Source organism: Mus caroli, unplaced genomic scaffold, assembly GCF_978045245.1.
Source record: "Mus caroli unplaced genomic scaffold, Mus_caroli_1 scaffold_4, whole genome shotgun sequence".
Classification (NCBI taxonomy): domain Eukaryota; kingdom Metazoa; phylum Chordata; class Mammalia; order Rodentia; family Muridae; genus Mus; species Mus caroli.
Genome location: NW_028227259.1, coordinates 40,622,569 through 40,640,042, shown reverse-complemented (window position 1 = coordinate 40,640,042; position 17,474 = coordinate 40,622,569).

Sequence of the window (17,474 nt, the reverse complement as noted above, 5' to 3'; positions counted from 1 at the left end):
GGTTGTCAGGTGGCAACCTGACTCCCCGGTCTCACATTTCCCTAGCCACAAACCATACTTCTGCTCTCTGAGCATCTGCTGGTGTTCTTCCTCTGCCTCAGATGCACTTCCTTTGTATTTTATAATAGGGAACTCTTATGCGTCCTTTAAAACCCAGTTGGGCTGCTACCTTCTCAGTGAGCCATTTATTCTCTGCAATGGTTTTTTGCTTGGCCTCTAACCCTTTCAGTCTCCTACCCTAATTCTCATCTCTTGCTTAGAAATGACTCACTTTCTCCAGATTACAGGACCCATGTAGAGCGTGTGGTGCATCATTTCTTCACTGTGAATTTCCAGAGCCCAGGTGGGAGGCAGCCTGTGACGGATCTATTCAGGTATCTGCTGATTAGCAATTATAGGTCTTGACCCAAGAAATTTTCTTCTCATCGTATCACAGTGACTGTCAGAGGTAGGAACCAGATTCCCCTATGCAACCCTTGAGAAAGTAGGTTTTAGGTTTAGGGGCCCAGCCACCCCAGCAAGAATCAGGGCTGACACTGCATCCAAGCACCAGTGCTTTTTCTGCTGGTCGGTTGCAACTATGTAGCATTATTGCAAACTTTGTAGCCAAAGCAGCAGAAATCATCCCTCTCACCTTGTTAGAGGCCAGAAGGCAGAAAGCAAGGTGTGCATGCGGACTTTGTGTTTCTAACATCCCCATTCCTGCCTCCACTGCACGAGGCCTTCTCTATCTGTGGGTCTCATGTGCAATTCTTTAAGGACACTATCACGGATGTGGGGTCCCAGTGCACAATCCAAGGACGTTCTGACCTCAAGACCCTTAACTTGGATAGGTGAACTGGCTCAGTGGGTGAAGGAACTTGCTGCCACACCTGATGACCTGAGTTTTATTCCCAGACCCCAAATGATGGAAACGAGAGAATTGGCTCACTCAAGTTATTCTCTGACCTCCACATCAGCTACACTGTGATGTATACAGAGTGGTGTGCACTCTGGCATGGGCACACTCATTTCACGTGCACGCGCGCACACACACACACATGAGGGTGTAAATTTCAAGTAAGGTCACCTTCATGGTCTCAGTGGTCACCACGTGGGCATCTCATTTTGAAGTCACCTTTCAGCTCGTTCCAGACGCCTGGACTCTGTTTGGTTTTTCTCAATTCATTTCATTTTCAGTGTGTTTTCTCTTAATCCAATTCACTTGATCAATATTGACTTTACACTTGCTACGTTCCAGGCCTGATAAGGTCCCAAGGGTGATGGGCATGGTTTCTGCTGCAAAGAATTTTGTTTTAGTGAGGTGATGCATGGAGTACCTCCCTGTGGACCTTTGTGCCTTCTATGAAAGGTTGTCACAGTGTAGCTGGTGGGTGAGGAAGAGGCTGGGCGGCCCTTCGGCAGCACAGTACTATGGCCCGCCTGCCCCAAAGAACGCTAGGAGATGTGCCAGGAGAGGTGGGGGAACTGCTGGGAGCTCACCTCTGTGAAGTGGTTCCTTCGTGACACCTACCCCTATGCTGTGACACTGGGCCAAGGCTGAGCTCTATCTTTAGATGGGAGGAAAGTGGCTGCCGAGACTCAGCCCCACAGCAAGGGAGTTAAGGGTGGACTTGAATGTGGCTGTACATGGCTTTCTTGAAAGCTCTTTCCAAGGTTATAGCCTTCCATCCCACTGTGTCCTTCCCTCCCAGAGCCCTTGAGCATCAGGAAAGGCCCAGTCACACAGATGAGGCCAGGGCATTAGAACCTCTTCCTGTCTTTCCAGGAGATCTCAACCTTCCGAGACATTCTCAAAGTCCAGATCAGTCGCCCGTGCCAGCCAGGCTATGCCTCCTTATGCTATGTGTTGTTGAGCTGGAGCCTGGTGCTCACAGACCACATGGAGCACTGCTGGCGTGGAGATGAGCCTCCTGGACTTTCCAGAACCTTTGCCTGTATCCTGCTCTCTCTCAGACTCCAGCTTTCCCTGCTCAGTCCCCTCATCCCCAGGTCCAGGACCCCTGAACCTCAAGTGTTGCAAAAACCTCTCTAAGGGAGATGTGTGTTCTGCAGGATGTCATAGGTCCTAAGTACCTCTCATCATCCACCCTCCCTGGGTGCATCTGTAAACTGAACAGAATTTTGCCCCACAGTGTTGTTTATTTAATCTTATTTAACATGTGTGCTTTTCTGCATGTTCATGTGTGTGTATGAGTGCAGGAGTATGTGTGCTATAGTGTGTGTGTGTGTGTGTGTGTTAAGGTCACAGGACAACCTCATGTGTTGACTCTTTTTTCTACTTTGAAACAAGGGTTCGTGTCGTTCACTGCTATGTGCACCAGAATAGCTGGCTCCCAGGACTCCAAGGGATTCTCTGGAGTCTCCACATCCCATCTCACTGTAGGGACACTGGGGACATCGGCTACCACACGCAGTTTTGTGTGCGTCTTGGGGTTCCCAACTCAGCCCCTCATGCTTGCACAGCAAGTATTTACTCCGTTCACTGAGCTATCACTCCAGGAGCACAGGGTTTTAAACACCGAAGAAAGCTAGGACCTATAGCTGCCCATATTAATATATGTAAATAATACATAATTTATGTGCCTCTTGTGAAATTTGCATGTAACCATTTGAAGGGTCTAATGTCCTGACAGCTTGGCCTGAAGCTGTAAAACCATCTTTCTATCCAATTCAAAGTCTCCCGATGCTGAAGCAGTGACGCTGTGCTGTCAGAAGCAGGTGCTGTTGTCTGCCAAGTTCCACGAGCTCGACTCTATTTCAGAACTTTGAACCAGGCCCTCATATGGACCCCCCTGACCCCCCATAGTGCTTTCTGTCACTCAGTATTACATCCTCAACGTTCATCTTTGTCTCAGCACCCAGAACACCCTGCTCTTAGGGCTGCATATGGCGCCAGCATGCAGAAAGTCCACTTTACCCACTCACTGTCGACGGACATGAGACAACTGTCACCTTTCAGTATAACGCCCATGCTCTGGGTTGGATCGGAGATGTTCCCCAGAGGCTTTGTGCCAGCTGATGGCTGTAGTGAAGTGAACGAGGGCTCTGATCTCATTAGTCCATCGATGAATCCATTGATGAATCCCTAACATGGAAAAGGGACATCACTGGAAAAGGGATAGATCTAGGAGGAGCTTCTAGTTGGAGGAAGCAAGGCCTTGGACTACATTTGCCCAGGGTCCTTCCTGGATTGCTCTCCCTCTCCATTCTGTTTGACATGAAGGGCACAGCCTCCTTCTCCTCTACAGACTCCCCTGCTTTCCCCAGAATCAGAGTGGGTTTAGAGTCAGCAGAACCGAGGACTACGGGCTGACCCCTCTGAGACCACCAGCCACATTCCCTTTTTCCTCCTCTATGCTGTTTATGTGGTGTGCTTTGCTAGAGCAGTGTCAAATCTGCTTCACACGGAGGAGTGCCCACGTCCACTGAGTCCTGTTTTCAGTTATTCTGGGCACATGCCTCAGAGGGTGGCGCTGCTGAGTTTAATTGGGTTTAACCATTTAAAAGCTTCTAAGATGTTAACATGATGGCTGTCCCACTTCATCTGGCCCACAGGATCTTATGGGGGAATTGGGTTGGTAGTATTGAGCAAGAGTCCTTGAGATCGTGTGAAGAAAGGACTTTCTGAGCCAAGACAGACTGTCAAGGAAAAGGACCCGGGGCACATTCTTAACCCCAGGCTTAGAGTGAAGGACAGTTTGATCCCGAAAATATGGGGATGACAGGCATTGCCTACATTGGAGGGAGAATGTGAGACTGGGAAGGTTGCAGACAGGAGGATGGTCACTGGGAAGCACTGGACTCCTAACTGGAGGTATGTGAGCTTCATGTCACCTGCAGTGCAGCTGTGAGCAGCTGGCTGTTCCCTGATCATTTGCAGAAGAAGGCCTTCTGTAATGGATACTCTTGACTGTCCACTTGACAGGCACTGGAATTAACTAGGAGACACACCTCTGACCATGTCTGTGAGGGACTTTCTAGATTGGATGGGAAGACCTACCCTGAATGTGGGAGGCACAGTTCCAGAGGCTGTGATCTGACTAACAAGAGAGTGGGTTGAGCATCCGTGTTCATCTCTCTCGGCTTCCTGACTGTGGATGCCATGTGACCAGCTGCCCCAAACTACTGCTGCAATGCCTTCCTGCCATGATGAACCAAAGTAAACCTCTCCTCCCAACTTTCCAAGCATCTGAGGCTGGTAGAGCTGGCTTATCCCTGAAGAGCCGGCAGTCAGGGCCATCTTGCTGGGAGGCCCTGGGAGGTGACTTCTGTCAGTTCTATGATTTGCCTGGTCACTGAGCAGTCTACCTTGTAAGTAAGCACTTGCAAGGTGCCCTTAGAAGCACTTCAGGTACTAATCATTTTTAGCCCAGAGCTTGCTGTCCTGAGGCAGCCCAGAAATAGCCCTGCTGGAAACTAGGCTGGCTGTTACTGAGACATTCAGGGGTTCCGAGACATAGAAGGGAGACTGCATGCTTGCCTAAGCCTATAAGGGAGTCCCCTGTATCTATGTCAAGGCCAGCCCTGAATTCAGGAGAGCATGGCTGGGGGTCCTCTGGCATGTGGCTATTGCTGTCCTTTCCAGCTGTGCTGCTCCAGCACTCCTGAGTCCTGGAGCCCTGGCATCTCTCCACCCTCGGGAATGACAGAATGGCTATCACACTGTCCTTTGAGTCCTGTGGGGGCAGGATCTATTCTAATCTCTACCAGCCTGCTATGCCCTCTGGAGTGGGGTTGTGTGCTTCCGACCCTGACTCTTAGTTCCCGAAGTGTAGGGCTTGCTCTTGGCCACCATTCCTGTGTCTCACTGAAAACAGTGCCTGGAAATACTAGGCACTCCTTAGCAGTAAGTGTGGGGCTGAGCCAGGGGCATGAGGCTGCTAACTGCTTTTTTTTTTTTTTGGTTTGTCTTATTTGATGTGTATGAGTGTTTTGCCTGCATGTATGTCTGTGAACCATGTGTGTGCCTGGTGCCAGAAGAGCTTAGAAAATGGTCAGGAGAGGGCATTGGATCCCTTGGAACTTGAGTCATAGGAGGTCGTAAGTGCCATGTGGGTGCTGGGTCCTCAAATCTGGGTCCTTTAACAAGAGCAAGTGATCTTAACCGCTGAGCAAGCTCTACATCCCCAAGGGGAGAGACTGTTCAAATCCCTCCATTTATTGGGGAGATGGGCCCATGGCTTATCTTTATCATTCTGCAACTGAGCCAGATGCAGTAGGCAATGGTCTCTCTCCATACTGTAGCATCTGTGGGGCCACCAAATGCTGCCCCCAGAGGGCAGTCACAACTGCTGGGCGTCAGGGAGAGAAGGGCTCAGGGCTGCCTAGTTCCCCTCACCATGCTGTGCTTCAGGAGTGTGGGGTGACTGCGCCTTCTTGGGTGGCAGAACGCCAGCAGCCACTGCTGTGTTAGACGGTACAGAGCCATGAGACTGGAAGCAGCCATGGCTGGATGTTATCCAGTAAATATACTGATAGGTCACTGTACCCAGGTGAGGCTGTGCCCCACAATGTTCATCACTGACACCCTTGTCTCATCCACACAGAGGATGAGAGTTGCCTGCCAGGGAAGGAGAGTGGCCATCTCTGCCCAAAGTTGCTTTGTTTCACAGTTCACACAGGCAGGCTGAGCCCTTTGCACGTGACTCGAGTCCAAATGTCGATTTTACAGCTTGAAGATCTTAATTTATTGTGCGCAATGCAGGCATGCTGCAGGATGCTGCGGACATAGGGAGGACCTGCTGGAGTGGCATTGGATTCACAGCAGGAAAAAGGACAGGCCTTGCCTACAGAGCCTGGAGCCCACGTCTAGAGTTAGGACTGATCCACACCCTTTAGCTTTGCCTGGTGCTGCAGCCTGAACCTTGCTTGACCCTCTAGAGAGTTGGAACCTTCTCCACTGTCTTCCACATCTCTGTCCCCTCTCCTTCCAGCCCCCAGCATGACAGGACAGAGGCGTATCATTCAAATTCATTGTCATCATTTCCTTTTGTGGGACCATGGCCAAGTTACCAAGCCTCTCTGAACCAATTTCTTCTCCCCTAAAATGAGACCAATACTACTTTCCACGAAGGAATCCTCATCTATAGATTGGCGGTCCTAATAACAGCCTTGCCTGGCAGATGATGAGAATACAAACAGGCACCATGGACAGCACCAGGTCCTCCACATTGCGGGTCACAGGTTGCCTGAGTTACCCATCTCATTGCAGGAAAAAAGTATCCGACAGGACTATCAGTGACCTGTGATGGTTGGCCAAGGAACAGCGGGGCTTCTCACTCCTGCATGAGGAGCACAGCTCTAGGCTCCAGCAGCAAGAGTGCCGAGCAAGGCTCTGGCTTGAAAGCCTGAGATATCCCCTGACCTTTCGGAGAGAGATTGGCTGGCCCCTCAAAGCAGAGGGTCAGAGTACTCCTGAGTCAGGCTGTGGGGAGCAGAGCAGTGCTTCCTTGTGCTCCTCACACTATGTACCCAGCCTGGCTCCTAAGATAGTCCCTCCACATGGCTGAATGAGAAGTGTGTGTGTGTGTGTGTGTGTGTGTGTGTGTGTGTGTGTGTGTCAGGGTGGGTAAATGAGGGCTACATAAAGGGGCTAAGTCAGAGGCACCTGACAAACTGGAGATGGCCACTTTTGGGGACAAGACAGAAAGACAAAACTACAGCAACACAGAGAGGGCCAGGAGCGCTCCCCCTGGAGCACCGTGCAGCCGCCAGCTGAGAGGCAAGAGCCCTGGCATGTGGGGTCGCTACTCCTTTCCTATACAGATATTTTATGTTAAAGGAACAGTGATTCAATAATATATTTTCGACAGGGCAAGATGCTGAGGGCAAGTCGAAGCTGTAGGAATAATTTCTTGGGAGACTTTGTGTATACCTACAAGCCTCTCAAGTTCGTAATAAATATTTTTTCTCTTAGGTGTGATGTATTTAACACATTTATTTTTATATACACATATATGATGTGTGTGTGTGTGCACTAGAGCACACATAGAGAAGTCAGAGGACAACTTCTTTTGTTACACTTTATTTGAGACATGGTCCCTTTGCTGTTTGCTGCTGTACTCCAGAAATCCAGGGATTCTCCTGGCTCCTCCTTCCACTTAAAGTAACAGAAGGCTTAAAGCATATATATATATATATATATATATATATATATATATATATATATATATATATATATTCTCATCCCTTTCTCTACATCTCCAAGAAAATCAAGAACTATATTTACAGAAGACATAGCCTACACCCCCGTGGATGAGACTTTTAAAATTAAAAACACATAATTGAGTATTTGCCTGTATGCATCTACACACATGCCTGGTACTTGCAGAGGTCAGAGATGGAATTGGATCCTTCGGAAGTGGAGTTAGAGGTGGGTGTAAGACACTTTGTGGGTGCTTGCTAACTGCTGAGCCATCTTTCCAGCCTCCAGGAATTTATTTATTATAGCTTTAATTATGTGTATGCTGGAGCACACATAAGTTCAGCACCTGAGGAGGCCAGAAAAGGCCTCCTGGAGTTGGAGACAGTCGTGAGCCACCATGTGGGTGCTGGCAGCCAAACCCAGGTCCTCTGCAGTCAATATGTGCTCTTAACTGCACAGACATCTTTTCAGCCTGCACTTTTACACTGTCAATTGTAATCATGTCAGGCATACCTTGGGAACACTGTGTGTGTGTGTGTTTGTGTGTGTGTCCCATTTAGTGGTCTTAGCAACCCTTTAAATATAGTAACAAAGCCTACCAAAATCTTGTATATGGTCATTGTTGAAACAAAACAAAACAAAACAAAAACAATAGTGAGATGAGCTGGTCTCTTTGAGAAGCCCATACCCATGCTCTCAGGTATGCCGTGTCCTGATACTAATAAAGATAGTATTAAATCTTTATTAGATCCCACATCTGCTTCATAAACTGCTTAGTCCTGAAGTTAATTTTTGCATCAAAGCTGTGAATCCACATTTGGCTTGAGATGACATCCCTAAAAGTCTAAGGGAACACTTTTCTGGGATGTAGTGTCTCCTGCCTCTGAACTCTCAAATGCTGACCCTTATACATCTTTGCTCTGAGCATGTTGAGTGCCAGGTTCTGACCCACATTGAGCTGGCCTACCTAATGTCACCACTGGGGTTCTCACACAGATGAGAGAACCTGTATCCACAAAGGTTAACAGCCTGTTCTGCTCACCACCAGAAAGGCAGACAGAGAGCATTGCCCCCCCACCCCCCGTGGGTGGAGCATAGGCCTGTCGTACCCATGAAATAGATACCAGCAGCATAGATGCCAGCAGAAGATCTGAGGTCTAGACTGCAGCATTGCAGCTGACAACCATGGGACAAAGGGTTTGTGCTTTTACCCAAACTACAATGACTAGTACTGTAGGCACACATTTCATGCAACCTACTTTTAATAAGGGCTCACCCTCTCCTCTAGCCCACCACCCAGCAGTGGTAGTGGAAGAGAAAAGTTATTCAGATATAGGGAAAATGGACCTGTTCAGCAATAGGTTCTTTGGGGGCAAGCTCAATCTTCTTGGGCAGCAGTTCAGTTCAATAGCAAACGCCAAAAGCGATTCAGTCAGTAGGCTGCAGACCAATCCTCTAGGCAGGCAAACACCAGGCATGAACCAGCAGCTGCAGTCCAGTCCTTCAAGCAAGCAGACACCAGACAGCTGTAGTTCAATCCTGAAGAAACTGGAAGGATCACCAACCAGCCTAAGATGAGGCCTCAGAAGCAGCAAGCTGCCACAGGAACCGCAGGAGCAGTTCTTAGGCGAGCTTCTCTCAATGGCAGTGTCACCACAAGGTGAGCTCAACAACACTATGTAAGGCAAACCAATACATGTGTGCCTTTAGTGAAGAATAGCAAGGCAGGGCAAACCAACCAAAGCTCAGTGCTCACCTCCTACTGTCTGTGGGGTCATATTTATACTCCTTCATCAAGAGCCCTTTCACATGTCTGCTATATCCAAACATCCTATACCTGTGTCTGCTTCAGGAAAACAGTCTTTCATGTGTCTGCTTTAGCAAGACATCCTTTCACCTGTGTGCCCCAGCAAGACATTGTTTGGCATAACTAACTTTCCAGAGAACTAGAAGTTTCCACTTCATGGTACTTTTGAAGGACAGTATATAGTTTGACTAGATGTCCCTGATCAAGAGTCACAGGCTTATACAGCAGAAAATCATTGTCCCTGGTACCTGAGGCTGCAGATCAAGTCAGTCAAGGCGAAGCCAATGGCATTTTCTCTCCCATGTTCTCTCATGGTGGTGGTCCTTCCTTTAAGAATGGCACAGATGAAGGCTTTAGGATCCTGTCACTCTTAAGGCACCCTCAGAGGCTCTATCTCCAAATGGAGAAAGGGCTTTCAAATATGAGTTTTTAATGAATACTCCCATGTGGGGACAACCAAAGGTGGAGGCCATTTAGGTTGGATGATATTCCGCCAGCTAGGCATATGACCTGAATCCATGACAGCCCTCACCATAGGAGAAGGGTTTTGGAAGTGTGAAGAAGGGAAAGACCCCAGATGTGGAGATTTCTGATTATCTACACAGCCCAGTGCCATCACAAGTGGAGACAAGGACAGAGGAAGGACACTACGAGAGGTAAACAGGCTACAGAGACACTTTTTGTTAGTGTAGAAGGCAAATTGAGGAACACAAAGGCCCTTGGAAAGTGAAAGAGGAGAGTGATCCCATGATCCCAGCCCAGGATGTTAGTTTCCAGCTTCTGACTCCAAACCTGAAACAGAGCAAACCTGAGTTATGTGGGGGCCACTCAGTGAGACCCTTAGAGAATGAGCCACAGGAAGTAAATACAGCTTCAATTAGGTTTGGCTCTGGTATCAGCAAATCCAGAATAACAGTGGCTTCACTAGGAGAGTGATCAATGTGGAGGGACGTGGTTCAGAGTTCTGGATGGGGACACTATGCTCTGCCCCTTCAGGCTCCTTCCCACTGTAGATGTGGCATATTGATAAAACACAGGCTGTGAGTGCGAGACCTGGTACTAGGTGCAGCCACTGACTTCTGTTCACATCTTCTTGCCAGGACTTAATTGCTGCTGGAGAAGTGAGACAATTAGAAATATATGTATTATACTCCTGGTGTGTGTGTGTGTGTGTGTGTGTGTGTGTATGTATGTATGTATGTATGTATTTATGCTTATAGGCACGAGTGACATAGCATTCATGTGGAGGTCACAGGACAACCTGAAGTTGCTTTTCTTCCATCATATGTGTCCCTGGGATTGACCTCAGGTCCTTAGCCTGATGCTGAGGCACATGCTGAGGCACATGCTGAGCCTCTCCCTGGTTCACTACAGTGGAGCTTTTACTCTTGACGGATGCAGGCTTGAAAAACACTTCAATTTCATGGGAGAATGAATGTTGGGAGATACAGCACATCTGCCACTTGTCACCTATATGAACCAAGGATTACTAGGAATTGCTGTGTGTCTGCTGTCACACAGACACTCACATGCCTGATACTCACCATAGTGTGGCTTGCTCTTGTGACAGGCAAAAACACCTTGTATTGTCAACAGTGTGGACCACGGCACAAGCTATGGGCTGCTGCTCTGTGTCTTGTCCCAGCAGCTCAGCAACTTCATCTGGCTGGAGAATCTGGCCACATAGCTGGTCCTATAGAGGGATGTGAGCACCACAGAGGATGCGATCCTGCCTGGCTGTTAGGAATGCTGTGGCTGGGATGCCCTTAGGGGATGCTATGGCTGGGATGTTCTTAGGGGATGCTATTGGTGGGATGCTCTTAGGGGATGCTATGGCTGGGATGATCTTAGGGGATGCTATGGGTGGGATGCTCTTAGGGGATGCTATGGCTGGGATGATCTTAGGGGATGCTGTGGCTGGGATGATCTTAGGGGATGCTATGGCTGGGATGCTCTTAGAGGATGCTATGGGTGGGATGCTCTTAGGGGATGCTATAGGTGGGATGATCTTAGGGGATGCTATAGGTGGGATGATCTTAGGGGATGCTATGGGTGTGATGATTTTAGAGGATACTATGGCTGGAATGCTGGTGCTGATAGTGTACCTGAACCTCCAGCCTACCTCCACCTGTCCTGTCTCCCACCAGACAGGAAAACTTGCCAGTGTTGGTATGTTCAGTACAATTGTAAATAGCTTGGTCAATAAAGGGTTTCAGTGGTATGGAGCTTGCCTAAGAAGCACTGGCTTTGGGGAAAACTGCCCTGAGCCCAGCTTTGGGATGAGGTGGTAACAATGCCTTATGTTGTGCTCAGGTGAAAAGCAGCCTCTGCAGCTGTGAAACAGGGGCAATGATCCCCACATTATAGGGTATGGTGAGAGTTCACAGTATACCCCAGTATATCCCAGGGTTTGTGGAACATCAGGCAAATCTGGTTCTGCCCCTGCTGATATCAGCTATGGCAAAGCACTCACGACCTCAGGGATTCGACTTCAGCAGGGAGGTGCTGCCTGGCTTCTTCAGGGCTGCTACAGTTGGAAGCTTCTGGCCTGTGGCAGGCGGAGTGCCTGGGTAAAAGGTGACCTAGTTATTAACAAGCACTGCAGAGACGAAAGCCAAGGCATGACCCACCCCTGAGCGGACTCTGGAGGAGCAGATAGATACTGATGCAGTAAAATTAATCTCCTCGAAAAACATAATTAGCAGTATCGCCTCTACATCTCGTCTCTGTCCACGCTGGGTGAAGCAGAGAACTCGACAAGCCCAGTCTTTGGCGCTGCCTCCAGGTTTCAAGGGAAATGGATGAGTCTTTTGCTGGGCAAACATTTTCCATTCACATTCAACGCTCATTGTTGGAGGTTTAAAATCTGCCTTGGAAGCCAGAGGATGCAGGGAATGAACCAAACAGCGCTGTTCCGTTCCCTTTATTTCCAGCATATCTCAAGTTGCTTCAGTCTGATGGGTGCTGGTGTGTGGTGGACACCCCGTTCACCACACACAGGAGACCCCAGAATGTGCAGTGAACGAGTTCCCTGTCCACCATTCCAGAGCTCTCAGAGACACCGGGTCTTAGAGACACCCTTTCAGAGGTGTACATTTTCTCCTGAGCCTGTCGCCACACAGACAGGAACAGGGCTTTCTTGTCTCCAGGATTAGTTAAGGCAGACTCTGGAGACACCTGGCCATACAGGCGCAGTGGCCGGAAGTTCAACCCTGTTCATGTCTCCCTTGGCAATCACAGCTCCACTCACTTCCCCCTTAGCCACTGCATGAGTGGCTCTGTCTGACCCGGAGCTATTTAAGGGTCTGAGGAGATAGCTTAGAGGGAAAGAGTGCTTGTCACCAGGCCTGAGGACTTGAGTCCAATCTCTGGGACTTACAAGGTGGAAGAAGAGAACTGTCTCCCACAAGTCTCCTTCTGATCTCCACATGCCCTCAGGTAGATAAACAGCTAATGAGAATTAGCATGGAACGTGTGAAAACATTCGAGGGTGAGCACTCCTTGGATACAGTACCTCTGCAGTAGTTACTTAGCAATGTCCCAAGTGTCGACATGAACCATGGCACAAAACCTCAGAGCTCCAGTGCCAGTTAAGATGTCCACAGGCCCACAGCTGTCCCAGGTCCTCCAAAGAAGGTTCTGGATGGGACCTGCTGCCACTTTTGCTGGCAACCCTCAGCATCCTGGCTTGGGGCCATGCCAGTCCATCTCTGCCCATTTTACGCTCCATGTGGCTATTTCTTCTTCCCACAAGAACCCCTAAACCCAGGGTGACCTCATCTTAAGAGTCTCACCATCTAATTGCAAAGATGACCCTAATTGCAAAGGTGGTCGTATTTCTAGGCTTGCAGGCCCCATTAATTTTGGGAGGACAGCACCTCACCTGCTGCAGCTCCTTAGCTCCTAGTAAGTGCCTTTTTATGTTTGGGAGTTTGGTTTCTACCCAGTACCATAGAAGCAGCACACTGGCAAAGGACAGTGGTGGGTGTGTGTGTGTGTGTGTGTGTGTGTGTGTGTGGTGAAGATTGTCCTGCTGGTGACCCCTGCGGGCGTGGAGGGCACAAGTGACAACAGCCCAGGGACATTCCGTGCTGGGTAAGGAGCCCAGTGCACGGATACCTACACATCTTCCGCGTCATAGCCGTGTGTTCACGAAGCCAACTTCGTTCTTCTTAGAAGCATTACATTCGTTTCAAGGTCCTGTCTCAGAACTGAATGACGCATTTTGCATGTTAGAAGGGTTCCGGTCCAGGAGGAAGCAGGCCGAGTTAAATGGATCAAAATTCAATTGCCAGGGAATCTGCACGCAAAGATTTCCACCCGACCTCTGCAGTGGGTCAGAGAAACAAGGGGAAAGTGTACAACTGAGAGCCATTGTAAGCTATGGCTGATAAAAAGGAAAACAAGAGAAGTCAAGCAGAGGTCAGATGTTCAAGGGCAGTTTAGGGCTTGCAGGCCAGAACTGGCCAGCGGGACAAATGTTTAATTTCTCACAGAGGCCCACTGAGCCCCAGAAGGCTGACTGCAGTGCAACCTACCACTTGACTCCCATCTCCAGCACACTCTGCTCTGCTCTTCTCTAGTGAGTTCATGTACTTTGTGAAAGCTCCCGGGGACCCTGGCTCCCCAGAGCAAGCAATGAATTGTGTGTATCCATTTGTGGGCCCTTAAAAAAATCCAATAATTAATTGAAGCAGACAGTGCCGTTGTTACTCGAATCCAGCCTCTCTGTGGCATTGACTCTGGCATGGTGCTTTGATAGTCATTTGCTGGCTAAATAATTTAATATGAGCTGTTTCTACGAGCGAGAGGCCTTGCTGGAGCTGGCCCATCCTGGAATGCTGGGAGTGAGAAGCATAAAGAGCCAAATGAGATTACATGATCTGGTCATTATTCTCCGGGTTCATGCACTGGCTTGCTCAACCTTAGCTGCCCTCAGTTGGGTTCTGATTTATGCCTGGCTAATTCTCAACACAGCGACAGCCAGCAACATGGGAGCATGTTAAACTGGAAGGGGTGAATTCCGACCTGCCCTCACCTCCTGACTTTACGGAAGGGGAAACTGAGGTCTGGGAGAGCATGCTTTGTTTGACCCCTCACAGCTCATGACTCTGCTACTCCAGTGGAGCAGAGGTTTCGGGGTGTGACTGACACAGCTGGTGCAGGGGTGATAGCAGGCACAGAGACTGGCCATTCCTACTGGACTCCAGAGCTGGGATTGGGCAGCCTGAGCACAAGGATGGGAAGGTGAAGGGGGCACGGGGGGGGGGGGCTGTGGCTCAGGCAGGCAGAAGGAGCTCTTCTGGTGTCTACCTTGCTTCCTTCTTTGGCCGACATCTTCCCCATAAATCTTAATTATTTCTCGTTCAGACATGAAACGGTTCAGCTCAGGATCCGAGGCTCAGAAGTTATGGCGGCAGGAATTTGAGGCAGCTGGTCGCATCCCATCCACAGCTGGGGAGACGAATGATCTTGATATGTTCCATCTCTCCTTTGTGTTCAGTCCAGGAGCCCAGCCTATGAAATAGCGCCATTTGCACTCATTTGGGCCATCCCACCTCAAAGGACCCACTCTAAAGACAATCTCACAGGTGTGTCCACAGGTGTGTCTTCCAAGTGACTCTAGATGCTGTCAAGTTGACAAGCAGTGTCAATCATCACACCAGGATATCGCCTGCCTGGTTGGTCACCTTCCCCCATCCCCTGGAGTGTGGCTGGAGGAACATCCAGAGAGTACATTGGTGGCATTGGTGCTCACTGCAGTGTGGCAGTCATCACCATAGTCATTTCAAACGGTTGTTGCTTCTCCTTCATCTGCAAAATGGGTACAAGCATATCTGGCCCCCTCGCTGCTCAAGTTTTGTAAATCTGAAACTATAAAAGTAAGAAAGAAAGAAGAGAAAAGAAATGAAGAATAGAGGCAAAAGGGTTTCTTCTCATCCATGACATCATCACCCATTGCTACTGAACTCTTGACCTGTAGTAGACAGTGGGGCCTCTTCTCCCTTAAGGCTCTAGGACAGTGGTCCTCAACCTTCCTAATGCTGTGACCCTTTAATACAACTCCTCATGTTGTGGTGACCCCCAGCCATAACATTATTTTCATTGCTACCTCATAACTGTAAGTTTGCTACTGTTATGAATCATAATGTAAATATCTGTGCTTTCTAATGGTCTTAAGAGACACCGGTGCCCTGTGAGAGGGTCGTTTAACGCCCCACTCAGGGGTTAGCAACCAACAGGTTGAAGACCGCTGCTTCAGGAAGTTTCCAGGTGGGCATGGCATCTGTACCAGCCAGGATTCCAAGAAGGGTCTGCACTCTAAGCGGAGTTCAATAGTTGAGGAGACCTCCCTGCTTTACAGGGTAGTGTCCAAAGTTTTAGCATGGTGTGGGGTCTGAGGGGCCTCTGGAGAGATCTCAGCTGAGGCACAACAAGTATGTGAACCATTATCCTTGGGCCAGCAGGGAAGGGATAGGAGCGTGGGCACCTGGAAGAATGAAGATTGTTTTGGAGGAGTGTGGTCAGCCTCAAGTCCACTGAAGAAGGCATGGTTCTACCAGGGAGCGCCTGTTTCTGGGAGGGTCTGGGGACCTGTCATCTGCATAGCCCTGCCAGGCCAACCACAATGCAGTGCCTGAAGTTTGTTTGTGTGTGACAGGTGACTCACTCTAGGGTCAGTTTGGTGTTTTAGCAGTACACAGACTGGTGAAGCCCTGTTCCTGGGTGATCTGGGGAGGCTGGCATGTGGATTGGTAGACAGTGTGGGTAGGGTCTGTTCTTGACCTAGTGGGGACCATCAGCTAGCTCAGACAAAGGGCATGACAAAGAGCTCTATCTGTGCTGGAGCCAGACACTATCCCTGATTGGTTTTGGCCATCAGAGCTCAGAGATGTCTGTCTGTGGCCCCTGGACTCAAACTGGTGCCCCCTACAGGTTCTTAGGGCCTTGGACTCTGACTGAGACTCATCCCATTGGCTTCCTGGGTCGAAGGCCTGTGGACTTGGCCTGAGCTACACTACCAGCATCCTGGAGGCTCCATCCTGCAGCTGGCTGGTCAGGGGATTACTCTGCTTCCATAGCCACTGTCCATTCCATTAATAAGTGCCCTCCCCCCCATATTCCAACCCTGCTACCTCTGTCTGTCCTGCTAAAGAGTCCATAAAAAACTGAAGTGCTGGGCCCTGAAATCCCAAATGGAACACCAAGTAGGGAGCACTTGACAAGCCTCACATTCGGGACTGAAACTGAAAAGGAGAGCCTTTGTGGCCATTTCTACCCATCCACAGAAGAGGAAGCTGGGGCCCAGAGGGGACCCTCACCACAGCCTTTCCAGAATGTCAAGAGGCTCACATGCCGAAGGGAAATGGATCTTAAAAGAAATTTAGGAAAAATTAGCAACTGTCGGGATGTTAACTAGATCTTTAAAACCATCTCCCCCTCAATGCAACACTAAACACATGCATATGCCCCTGAGCCCCACAGTAACACCTACTGCGTTCATTCCTATGAGCATAACCTAAGAAACAGAGACAGCCGCTTTGTTTCCTGACCATTCCCGGCTGCTCCATGTGGCTAAGTGCTGGGGAGCATAGAGGCAAATAAAATGCTAGGGGCCACTGCAAACTGGGTTTGAAGTTTTGTGTACATGTTATGTGCTTTGGTGATGCTTGGCCTTTTCCTATGAATGGGTGTTTTTGGAGAAAGGACACACCTAGAAGACGGAATGTCACAATGGTGTCATGGGCAACCCTGCCTCCAGCATACACTGGACTTGAATTTCCTTGCTGTGCCTTGGAATGTGGCTTTCACACTTTCTGATTGGATAGAGGCTGAGTGTACGGTAAGCAGATGCCCGTTGAATGGATGCTCAGAGTATATTTCAGGTTTTGGGACTTGGTCCCCAGTGTGACGTTTTGAGGTACTGGGACCTTTAAGAGGTGGAGCCTGCTGGTGGGGGTGGGTTTCAGGAGCATATCATCCCCATTCTAGACACAGGGGGCCTTGAAAAAAGGAAGTTGTTCTGCCAGCATTTACTTGTGTTCTAGAATCACATGGAAACATATTAGAGTATAGAATGAGGCCAGTTACAAACAGAGACCATGTAAAGTAAGGACTTTGAAGGGTAAGGCCTAACCATTTTGACAAAGCAGTAAGGAGAAATTCTGGCTGGAGGAGAAGCATTTGGGAAAGTGATGGGTTGGGATGGGGCTGGGGAACACCTGGTTCCTCACTCGCCAAGAGCTGCCTCTCTACACCACATCTGTGTGCTGACTGACAGTTGACAGGTGGGCTGGAAAACATCATTAGTGAGGCTGCATGCAGAGCACCTCCAGCAGCGAAGGTGGGTTCCACGTAGGGAAGTCACATCAAGTAGAGTAGGATGTGCCAGGAGCTGAGAGAGGAGAGCACCAGGTAACTGTTAATATCATTTCTAAACAAATAGACAAAGATGAAGGATCTCCAGTTTGATGTGGCCAAGCAGTGGAAGGCTTTGCTAGCCATCAAAGCTGCCATGAA